This window comes from Triturus cristatus, chromosome 2_1, assembly GCF_964204655.1.
Source record: "Triturus cristatus chromosome 2_1, aTriCri1.1, whole genome shotgun sequence".
NCBI classification, from domain to species: domain Eukaryota; kingdom Metazoa; phylum Chordata; class Amphibia; order Caudata; family Salamandridae; genus Triturus; species Triturus cristatus.
Genome location: NC_140581.1, coordinates 1,133,919,682 through 1,133,931,581, shown reverse-complemented (window position 1 = coordinate 1,133,931,581; position 11,900 = coordinate 1,133,919,682). Strand labels below are relative to the sequence as shown.

The 11,900-nt window shown below is 48.0% G+C and overlaps 1 protein-coding gene across 10 annotated transcripts in view; it reads right to left on the bottom strand.

The window, feature by feature from the left end:
- Positions 1-11,900, bottom strand: part of WDFY3 (WD repeat and FYVE domain containing 3) — a 1,391,721-nt gene that overhangs the window by 452,924 nt on the left and 926,897 nt on the right. The gene's annotated exons all lie outside the window — the stretch shown is intronic.

The window sequence follows — 11,900 nt, the reverse complement described above, 5'->3', positions numbered from 1 at the left end:
AGCGGGTTTCAGTGCCAAAGGCGCAGATGTGGAACCAGGTGTCGGTGCGGACAAAGACAGTGGTTTCTTCTTTAGTGCCGGGGATGGGGTTTCGGCACCGACGGTAGGCTGACTCGATCCCAAGTGGCCTGAAGGCTTATGTATCAACTTCTTTGCCAAGCCCGAAGGCGGGGCGTGGGAAGTTTTGTCCCGGTGTGCACCTAGGCCCGAAGGTGAAGGTGTGACCGAAGCCTTCCTGTGAATGGGTGGGGGGGAGGGGTTGACGTCAGTACTTACGACCCGCTGCCCTGGAGTGATGTCTTCTACGTCGGAGTCATCTACTTCGGAGGCGCAAATGTTGCCCTCTTCGATCTGCTCCTGCTCCGGTACATTGATGCCTTCTTGGAAGATATCGTCCGGTATCGAAGTTGATGATCGAGCCATGCTTCTTCGAGCTCGACGATCCCGAATTGTTTTCTTGGAGCAGAAAGAGGCACAAGCCGGACAGTCTTTCGCCTCGTGCTCGGGCGAGAGGCAGAGGTTAAACACCTCGTGAAGATCGGCGTGTGAAAACTTGGATCCACATTGAAGACACTTTTTGAAAGGAGTCTTTTCTATGAGCCCAAGGCCTAATGGCGCAGCTAGGCCCGAAGGCCTACGTCGATGACCGGAATAGAAGAATTCAAGTTTGGAGAGATGCGCGTGGAATGGGAAACGCGATCGAAACAATACCGAAGAATGAGTGAAGGATTGCGCGTCAAAAGGTAGAACGGTAACGATACCGAACTGGAGCGCGACGAACACATCCAAGACTGATGGCGGAAAAAAAAAATCTGAAGATGGAGCCGATGCCCATGCGCACTATTGTCCAAAGGAGGAGTCACCTATCTTGTGACTTCCAAAGACTTATTCCAATACAACAATAAAGTGCAAACATCCGGGCCCAACACCAGATGGCGATCTATGCACAGTGTGTGATCTGCAGTTCATATGCCTCAAAAACATATTTACAAGACTTTTAAGAAACCTATTTACAATAGGAGATTTAAATAAAGAGGGTTGGTCAGGAAGCCGCAAGAAAAGGCAGACAGAGTCCTGCTGGGCAAGGCTAAGATAAAAAGGAGGACATCAGAAAGGGAACAGAACGAGGGTCAATAGACTTTTCTGTACAATATAATACAAATTTGTTCCACCGGCAGGCGTACATTGTCTTAGTGGAGGGACGCCTGGCTGGCAGGATAACATTGCAGACTTCGGGAGGAAGGTCAAAAGCTGTCCACTGTCACCGCTCAATCTCCATGAAAGAAGGCGTAAATTTGACAGGTTCTGGTGAAGGACCTTCCCCTGCTGCTGAGACAGAAGTTCCTCCTGGAGGGGCAGCTTGATCAGAGGATTGATGCTCATGCTGGGAAGCTCGGGATACCAGACTCTCCGTGCCCAGTCCAGAGCCACAGAGATTACTTGGGCCCGGTCATTCCTGATCTTCTTGAGAACTCTGGGCAGAAGTGGTATGGGTGGAAAGGTGGACAAGATGCATAAGCTCCACTCGAGACGAAAGGTGTCTCGGAGTGAGAGCCACCTTGGAAACTTCAGCAAGCAAGTTGCTGACATTGTGCCTTCCCAGCGGAGGCAAACAGATCTAACCAAGGCTCACTCCACTGCTAAAAAAAGACCTTGCGTCCCTGCCGGTTGGAGATGCCATTTATGATCCGTTAGGCATCAACGGCTGAGCTTGTCCGCCTTGGTATTTAGGGAACCTACCAGGTGTTGAACTATCAAGGATAAGCCCCGTTGTTCCAGTCATTTCCTGAGACGCAGGGCCTCTTGACAAAGGGTTCATGGCCCCTCCCTGCCCGGTTTGTTGCAGTACCCCATGGCAGTGGTGTTGTCTGTGCACACCTGCACCAGCCTTCCCTTGATGGTTGGTAGGAAGGCTTTCAATGCCAGTCAGATCATTTGGAGTTAAGCATGTTTATGTGGAGTCCTGATTCCGCCGGAGACCAGAGTCCTCTGATCTCCCCCTCACCCAGATGGCCGCCCCATCCCAGGAGTGACACATCAGTCACTACTGTGAGATCTGGTTGGGGAGGGGCGAGAGTTCTGCCTCTAATCCAATTGCAGTTTGTGAGCAACAACTGTAGGTCTTTTGAAGATCCCTCCGAGATCTGGACCATGTCGGAGAGATGCCCCTGGTGCTGCGTCCATTGGAACTTCAGGAGCCACTGCAAAGCCTGCATACACCATCTGGCATGTGTCACGCGCAGGAGGCCATGAGGCCCAGCAACCTCAGAGTCTGTCTTATCGAAATCCAAGATAGAGGCTGAAACATCAGTATCAAAGACTGACTATCCCAGCCTCGCTGCTTGGGAGGATAAACCCAAAACTGGACTGTATCCAGAACAGCTCCAATCAAAGGGAGCATCTGAGAGGGAGTTAGGTTTGATTTCAGCATGTTGATAGTGAACCCCAGCGAAAGTGCTCATGGCCTACCATAAACTGCTGGTAACGCCGATGGGCAGGCAAGACGGGGATATGGAAACAGGTGTCCTGCAAGAACAAAGCTACCATCCAGTATCCTGGGTCCAGGGCAGACAAAACTTGAGCCAATGTGAACATCTTGAAATTCTCTTTTTTGAGGAAGACGTTGAGAGTTATCAGATCTAAAATAGGGCAAAGCCCTCAGCTCTTTTTTGTGAATCAGAAAGTAGCAGGAATAGCAACCACTGCCTACTTCTGACACCAGAACCCTTTCTATGGCTCCCTTGGCCAAGAGAGCTGTGACTTCCTCACGGAGCAAGGACAAATGATCCTCTGTCAGCCAGTCGTGAGATGGGGGCAAAGGAGGAGGGGAGGAGTTGAAGGGAAGGGAGTTGCCGTCCGAATAATCTGTAAAACCCACCTGTCTGATGTTATGAATTGCCAGTGGTGGAGATGACGGCTGATTCTGCCACCAACTGGACACCCATGGTCTTGCAGGTCAAGATTAGGAGGGCTTAGAGGATGTTTCTGCATGAGGATAAGTGGTTGTGGCAGACCGCTGGCTACCTGACTCACGGTGTTGGTATGATTATCATCCTCACCCCCAAAGTCTGGGAAGCATGCGTGGGGTGGTGGCTGGAATATGGTTGACGCGTTTGAAAGCCCCTTTCAAAAGTAGCGATAAGCAGACTGGGAATGACGTGGGGCACCTCCGAGGCCCAAGGACTTAGAAGTAGCCCGCAAGTCCTTAAAGCGCTTCAGCGCCAAGTCTGCCTTGTCTCTGAGGAGATGGTTGCCATCAAAGGGAATGCCCATGAGGGAGGCCTGGACCTCCCCTGAATAGCCAGATGTTCTCAGCAAGGAATAGCACCAGTGTGCCACCATCTGCGAAACTGCTCTGATCAGTGAGTCGATCGTATCCAAACCACACCTAATGGTGACCACTTGGGAGATAACGGCCCGAGCCTCCTCTGGGACCTGCAGCAGCACTTGCGCAACCGTGTACAAAAGAGTGTGGGAGTAGCAGCCCAATAAGCATGTGGTGTTCACTGACGGCAATGCAAGGCTGGTGGAAGAAAACATCTTCTTTTCCAAGCTATTCAGCCTCTTGGATTCCCTGTCTGGGGGTGTGGCAGGGAACGCTCCATGAAATGTAGAGGCTTGGACCACTAAACTCTCAGGGGTGGGGAGTTGGGTGGGGAAATTCGGGTCCCCAAGTGTGGGCAGTAGCAGCAGGCAATTGTCTTGTTTACAGGAGCCCTTGTGCTGGGCTTGGACCCAGTTCCCAGTACTTTATCTGTTTGCACTTTATTACAAGGGAGCAAGGGTGCGAAAGCGGAAGCTCCTGGTTGTAGCACTTCCGTCAAGATGGGAATCTTGACTGCCACCAAGGGCAACTCGAGATTCAGGCTTCAGCTGCTCTCTTCACCATCAAGCAAAAAAAACAGTTGATGGACAGAATGCATCATCTCCTTGTCTTTGCTTTGTTTGCCCTAAGTTGGCAGGGTATGCCCAGACTTGGGTCCCTTGCTCACTTTGCCACTGGACTCAAGCTAGCCTGGCTGATGAAGGGTGTTACCCAGAAACCGGTCCCAGGATGCTTGTTTCCGGATCAGGGAAGACCTGGCTTGGCAGTTCAGTCTAGACTGTTCCCATGAGGCACAGGGTCAAGACTGATTTGCATATAGCTGGGTCTGAACTGAGGTGGCGAAGTGAGCTAAAAAATGATGATGGATTCAATCCAGATCTGTGACTGGGGGTGAGTGTCTGAAAAGTTTCAGCGCTCCGTCCATTATCTCCTTGTGTTTGCTCTTCACCATCATGGAATATGATGCTCCATCCACCATAGACACAGTATCTGAGGATGTGAGCAGACCACTAGCATCATAGAGTTCCTCACACTACACTGTACTGACCTTCTAACTAAGATATAATTGGGGCTGGCACTGGGAGCATTGGTGTCGGCATTGGGAAAGGTTGCTGTGGCATGACTGACGTCTGTCCGGATCCGTGAATGTATCCACAGGGGCCCATTGGAGCCGTGGCCGAAGCCACCAGCATGGAACCAGACAGGGCCCCTACCAATCCCGAGGGGCCCAAAGGGGCGCCAGGGGGGTCGGGCCTGTCTAATACACAACTCTTTAACCTAAGCAGGAGTCCCTCCAGCTCCTGGAAAAGCTGGGAGTCTCGGAGTAGGCCTTGGCAACAATTCCGAAGAACCGTACCTTGAACGTTGATGCTCCTTCGTCGCATCAGCCGACGGATGAGGAGAAGTCGAAGCACGCTTCAAATTCTTATGCTTTATTCCCAAATGTCCCGATGACCTGGAATGGGAGCAAGATGATTTTGATCTAATGTGTGAAGAGCACGTTCTGCCACTGAGTCTGGTTGAGGAAAAAACACGGGTAACTCAACAGACTGGTTGAGATGAAAAGCAGAAATGACTTTGGGTAAAAAGTTTGGGGTAGTCCTAAGAAACACTTTATTTTGGTGAATTTGTAAAAATGGTTCTTGTATGGTTAGTGCCTGGAGCTCACCAACTCTTTTAAGAGATGTGATGGCTATAAGGAAGGCTACTTTCCAAGTCAGAAACTGTAGTTCGCATTTGTGCAAAGGCTCAAATGGTGTGCCCACGAGTCTTGTAAGGACTATATTAAGATTCCACACGGGAGAAGGTCGAAGTCTAGGAGGAACGATTCTTTTGAGTCCTTCCATAAAGGCTTTGATAGCGGGTACGCGAAACAAAGACAAGTGTTGTCTGTTTTGTAGGTAAGCCGCTATTGCGGCAAGATGTAATCGCATAGATGTATAAGCTAAGTTAGCAAGTTGTTGGTGTAACAGATAGCAAATGATGTTTTGAGTTACAGCATCTAGCGGATTGATTTGATTTTTAGTACAATAAATTACAAATCATTTCAATTTCGCTGCATAGCATGATCTTGTGGGTGGCCATCTAGCCTCTTTAATGACGTTCATGCAGTCTGGCGGGAGATTAAGGTAGCCAAACACAAAGATTTCAGGTGCCAGATCACAAGGTTGAGTTAACTGGGATCTGGATGTCTTATCTCTTCATGGTTCTGAGTGAGAAGCTTGAGGGAGAGGTGTCACTTTTGATGAGGAACTACTGATAGTTACAACAGGGTTGTGAACCATGGTTGCAGAGCCCATGTGGGAGCAACTAGGATCATCGGGAGGGAATGTTGCTTGAGCTCCGAACCACTAATGGAATTAGTGGGAGAGGTGAAAAAGCCTAAGCAAATTTCCCTGACCAATTCATCCATAGCGCATTGCCTTTTAGATAATGGGTGTGGGTACCTGGACGCAAAGTTTGGGCATTTTGTGTTGAGGTGTGTGGCGAACAGATCCATTTCTGGGTAGCCCCACATCTGGAAGAATGGGAGGAGTACTTGAGGATGTAGTTCTCATTTGTGGATCTGTTGTTGGCAGGAGAAGTGCGGGTGGAATTACCGCTGCCTTTTCCCTTATTATCATTTCCTCTGTAGCCTCCTCGAAAATAACCTCTGGAGGAGGTAGACTGGTTGTTATTTTTATAAGCGGAGGAGGGATTCTCTGATGACACTGTTTTTGAGCCACCCCTGGAAAAGGAGCGGTGAAGGGAACCCCTGTTAGAAGGCAATTGTAAGGCCCCCATGGACTTGTCAGTTTCGGTGTCTTTCTTCATTTTTTCGAGTTAAGTATCGACTGTTGGCCCAAAAAGATGTTCCTTATCGAAAGGCTGATCAAGTATGGAGGATTGGACCTCCTGCTTGAATCCAGAGATTCGAAGCCAAGCGTGCCTGCGCAGTAGTATGCTGGTGTTGATGGCACAAGATGCTGTGTCTGCTGCATCTAGTGCACATGTTATGGAAGTGTTGGTGATAAGCTTACCTTCCTGAATGAGGTTGTTAGCTTTCGTCTCATACTCATCAGGCAAGCGTTGCATGAGTTTTTCCAACTCATCATAGTGAGCTCTACCGTACTGTGCTAATAGGGCCTCAGCATTTGCAATACGCTAATGGTTAGCAGCCTGCGAAGCCACTCGTTTGCCTGAGACATCAATGAGTTTCAAATCCTTATCAGGAGGGGGGCGTCGCCTGTAGTTTGAGAGTTAGCTCTCTTGCAGGCGTTAGATACAACAAGAGAGTCTAGGGCAACTGGCCTTTTATATATCTGCAGGGTCTGAAGGAGCGGGTTTGTATTTATTATCCACTCTAGGTGTGAGCGAGTATTCTGGCTCTAACTGGGTCTTTGAATACGTTGTGTGTGTGTTTCACAAGCCCTGGAGCATTGGCAAAGTATTGGTAGATTTTTGTGAATGTGTAAATGTCTCCACAAGGAAATCATCTTCTAGAGGATCTGTATGTAGCTCCACCCCGTGATATTGAGCAGCACTGTTGCTGGGCAAAGCCAATGTTGTCATCTGGTGGGGAGGGTCTGGAGGGATATAGGTCATGGTTATTTTGATCTGGATCCTTATTATAATCTTCCTAGGTATCAGTGGCCTGTGGTATGTCTTGTGGTATATCCTGATCTTCATCCCCATCCCCATAATCTTCACCCTGTGGGTCAGGTGAAAGTGAAAGTGGTGGTGAATTTGATGGTGTAATCAGTAAATTGGGATTAAGAGGAGGAGAGGCTGGTATGTAAGGGGGAGAAGGTCTAGAGGGATACAGGTCAGGGTTGTTATTTTGATCTGGATCCTTATTATAATCTTCCTAGGTATCAGTGGCCTGTGGTATGTCTTGTGGTATATCCTGATCTTCATCCCTATCCCCATAATCTTCATCCTGTGGGTCAGGTGAAAGTGGAGGTGGCAATGAATTTGATGGTGTAATCAGTAAATTCGGATTAAGAGGAGGAGAGGGTGGTATGTAAGGGGGAGAATGATTAGTACCCATGTCCTTTTTCTTCAGAGGTATAGTAGATTCCTCTGAGAGATCCAGCCACTGATTTTTAGGAAGAGTGGTCAGAAGGTGTCCAGTTTCAGGATCAATACTAAGTCTCTTGTTTTGGATCCAAAACTGTGTCTTCAGATGGAGGCTCCTGGGAAGTATATATTTTTTTTAAGGAGTAGATTTCGGTGTGGAAGATTTGGGCTGAGAGTCTTTGTGCTCCGAATGTTTCGAATCCGAGTGCTTAGTTTTAGCTTGTTTAGGGTGTAAAGCTTTCGGAGTGGCATGTTTCGGCTACGAACATTTTGGCGTGGAGGGTGTCGGCTCTGAGCTTTTAGGTGTGGAGGATTTCGGCTCCGAGGATTTTTGGGACGATTTCGGGTCCAAAGCTTTTGACTTGGTGGATTTCGGATCCGAGGCCTTCGGTGCCCAAGGTGTCTTTGGTGCCGAAGGTGTCTGGCACATGTTTTGTTTTATGTTTCGGTGCCGAAGGTAATGGTTCGGCACCGGAATGGGGCAAGCCTGTCTTTATGTTTCATTGCCGGGCTGGAGGGCGGGGCATCTGAAACTTTTTCTCGGTGTCGACCCGAGCCCGAGGGTGATACCAGAGCCTTAGACTTTGTTTGCATGGGCACATGGGGATCTGTACTCACAGTACGTTTACCAGGAGTGGTGTTCAGGTCTTCCTCCATATCGGAATCGGCTTCGGACATGGAGACTGGTTTTTCTTCCTTGGCTTCTGAGGCTGGACGTTGGTCTAGACCTTCGCCGAAGATGTCTGGTACAGAGCCGCTGCCGCGTTGCATCTCATAGTGTCGAGCCCGACGATCACGAATGGTCTTCTTCGATTGGAATGATCGACACGCTTCACAGTCCTTCTCGTTGTGTTCCGGGGATAAGCAGAGGTTGCAAACCTTGTGCAGGTCTGTGCATGGAATGGAGGTCTTGAATGGAGTCCGTTCCATCGACTGCTGGAGTGGCCGGCACGGGTAGGCCCGACGGCCCGCCTCGAAGTTCCTGATCGAAGGTTTTCACAATTTACACGATGCGCGTCAAATGGGAAACCGCGATCGAAAGACAATACCGTTGAGGGTAGAGGATTGCGCGTCAAAGGGGTTTGAAAACGATACCGAACCGGAGCGCAGCAGTACACATCCGAACCTGATGGCAGAAAAAAACAATCTAGGGATGGAGTCGATGCCCATGCGCACTATCACCGAAAGGAGGAGTCATCTTCCTCGTGACTACAAAGACTTCTTCGAAGAAAAACAAAGTGCAAACATCCGAGCCCAACACCAGATGGCGATCTATGCTAAAGCATATGATCTACAGCTCATATGCCTCGAACATGAAGTTTTCTTTTCGTTTTTTAGGAGCAGGCAGTAATCTGTGGGACCACTGCCTGCTCTTAAAATTAAAAACATTTCACCCACATTCACAAAGGTCCATTGGACTCCTCTACGGATTCGTAAATTAGTAATGTTTTGTGAGCGCATTCTGGTCACAAAACATTCATACATACCAGTGTTATTCGGTATTAGGAAGGGACCCCCTAAACACGTCCTTTCCTAATACTAAATCGCAAAAGCAAAATGCGATTCGGTAACAAGTCGGCTTTGATTCTGGTCGGCCAGATTTGCATACCAAAGGCCCTTTGAAGCTCCTTGCCTTGGAATGCTAATTCACAGGTCATCCTGTACGAGGGGGTATAAACAACCTCTGCCTGAGCAGACTTTTGTTACGGACCTCCTGAGAGCAAAGGCCCTCACCCCTGAGGGTCAGAAACTCATCTATGGTGGCAGGCTGGCTGGGACCAGTCCATCAGCATACCAGTAGAAGGCAGGTTTTTAGGAGGCCACCTCTAAGGTGCCCTCTGGGTGCATATATTAATAATTCCATCACTGGAATCAGTGTCGGTTTATTATAGGAGGCGTTTGCTACCAAACACCATATGTTTCCGTGAAGCCATTATGTAGCTGGCAAACTCATTCTGATCAGTGCCCAGTAAATACCTTATAAAGGCTTCACTGCTCACTTGCACTATCTAGTAATAGAACTGGACATCACAGGGGCATATCTGTTCATGCACATATGTCCTCACATAAAATATCATGCACCCTGCCTTAGGGCTCAAAGGCTTGCTATAGGGGTGACTTACATTTATTAGATGTAGTGACTTTGGCATGACACACAGGAGTCATGTTTTGACTCATGGTTTGCACCATGTCATTCAGCCTGAAATGGCAGTCAGGGTGAAATTTGAATGTGGGTCTCTTAGAGTGGAATAAGATATGTTGCAGCCCTTAGGGACCCTGTTTAATTCCCCTGACCTAGGTACCTGGGGTACCATCTACTAGGGACTTAAAGAGGGGGCTAAAGTCCTTTGCCCATTGTAGAACAATTAGATAACACCTCGTTTTAGGGAAGGATGACTAGCACTGAGGTCTGGTTAGCAGGCCTCGGTGCACTGTCACAGTTGAAAATCAGCAGCTAGTAACTAAAAAGGGGGCAAAAGGTGGGGGGACAACTGCAACAAAAAGCCTTAATCAGTCTAAATCAGTGGTTATTAGCCTTGGTGCATTCCATTCTTGTGGTTATTTTTGTGACAGTACAAGCAAGCACCAACCTTAAGCATATCAGTCATAACCACAGCCTTCTTATATTCTCACCTTTTGTCTTTGCTGTTCTACGTGGGCATTGGTATGGCCATGTCTGGATCAGAAGCTTGCTGTGCCTAGAACTTCAAGCTATCCCTCACTATAACACTCGAAAAGAACTGTGTCTGGAGTTGCTTAAGTTACCAGACACAACGGAATATAGCTCAAGGCTTCGGCGCTGAATTTTTCCTTTTCTGGCAGGATCAACATTGATTTGCATATAATGGTTCATGTCTCTAGTGGCATACTTTAGCATAAAACAATTGAATGCAACACTTCCTGGTGGTTAAGATCCAGCTCATAATTTCTGTCCACCACTTTTTGCATTTCATACAGAAGAAATAAAATGGTGTAGGCACTTTCTTAGGCTTCAATGAGGGCATTCACAGATCAGTACGTGATCTATGATTCCCCTATTGTCTCCCATATCCCTATCTGTATACCTTTGGAGTCTCATTTCAACTTCAGTCCGCAAAGAGGCAAAACCTATCTTTCCAATATGACTACGCCCATTATTTGTAATGGACGTAAGTAAAGGTACTGTGCAGGATACAATTTTAATGTAAAACCACCTAGATCTTCTAAAATTAAGTGTACCTTTGTTAATAGTGCTGTTCCGAAACTTGTATTGTGCAGTTTATTGAAGATTAAGGGCCTGGTTTCGAGTTTGGCAAAGGGATACTTTGTCGTATCCCGCCCAACTTATTACAAATTCCATAGGATATAATTAACTTTTAAAGGCAGACTAGATATCTGGAGTAACCCATCTGCCAAAATCTAAATCAAGGCCTTATCATCTTTAAAGCATGACAATTAGGCCTCTGACTGTTCAGGGTGATACAATGAAAAGAGGTCATGGCATCTCTTATTAAAACAGGCAGAGGTCATGGCATCTCTTATTAAAACAGGCATAAAATCTTCAAAAGCCAGACACTGTCAATGAACAATCTACAGTCTTTTTTGGCAGTCTTTAAGGTTCTTTGATACTTCAACCAAGCACAATGGAACTGATCACAATTAAAAATAAATTTAAAAAAGTGGGGAGTCCGCTGTTGCTGTTTGTGCTGCCGCTGAGGGCAGGACTACAAGCCCCAACCTGCCAGGCGGCTCTCACTCCGCCAACACCATCACAGCGGCACCAGGAGGTGCATAAAGGCCGTCCAGGGATCCCCCAACCTGTCCGTGGCCGTACAAGGCTGGGCTGGGCCCTTTCTCTTGGTTTTAGGTTACGGCCTTGACCATCCTCTGCAGCTTCAGCCGATAGACAAGGTAAGAGGATGGGGTAGCGAAAACTAGCTATGCCTCCTACCAAGGGCTGCCCATTAACTTCCACCATCACTAGCTTCCTCACCACGGCTATGGGGGCTATTTCTAGCGAAATCGAATGTGTGGAGGAGAGACTGGGGGCGGCAAAGCGGGCAATACATGAGTTCTTTGGCAGAACCATCCAGCTTACCACAAATCTAGCTATCTATTGTTCCCAAGCCCCCCACGGAAAACCTAAAATCCTGTGATTTAGAGGCTGCCATTAATATACCGCATGGTCCCTCATCTGACATCTTATGTTCACTCCCTCCCGAAAAGGCAAAAGCTTGCAGCAAACCCAAGAGAGACCCTTTGCCACCTGCTGCATGGAAAAAAAGTTAGCCCCCGCTGCAAGGAACACTGTAAGGGAATCACATTTGGAAGTTGAACCAGGACCCCATGGCCAGGGCAACTCTTTGCCGTATGCTCAGTTTTTTAGCTCTCTGGAAATAACTGTGAAAACTCTTCTTGACCCTTTTTTAAGCATTCTTAACAGCATTGACACTTTGCAGAAGTGTAAAAAGGCTCGAGCCTGTCGAGTTTAACCACTGGGCCCAACAAGATAACTGATCCTGAGCCTCTGCCTATG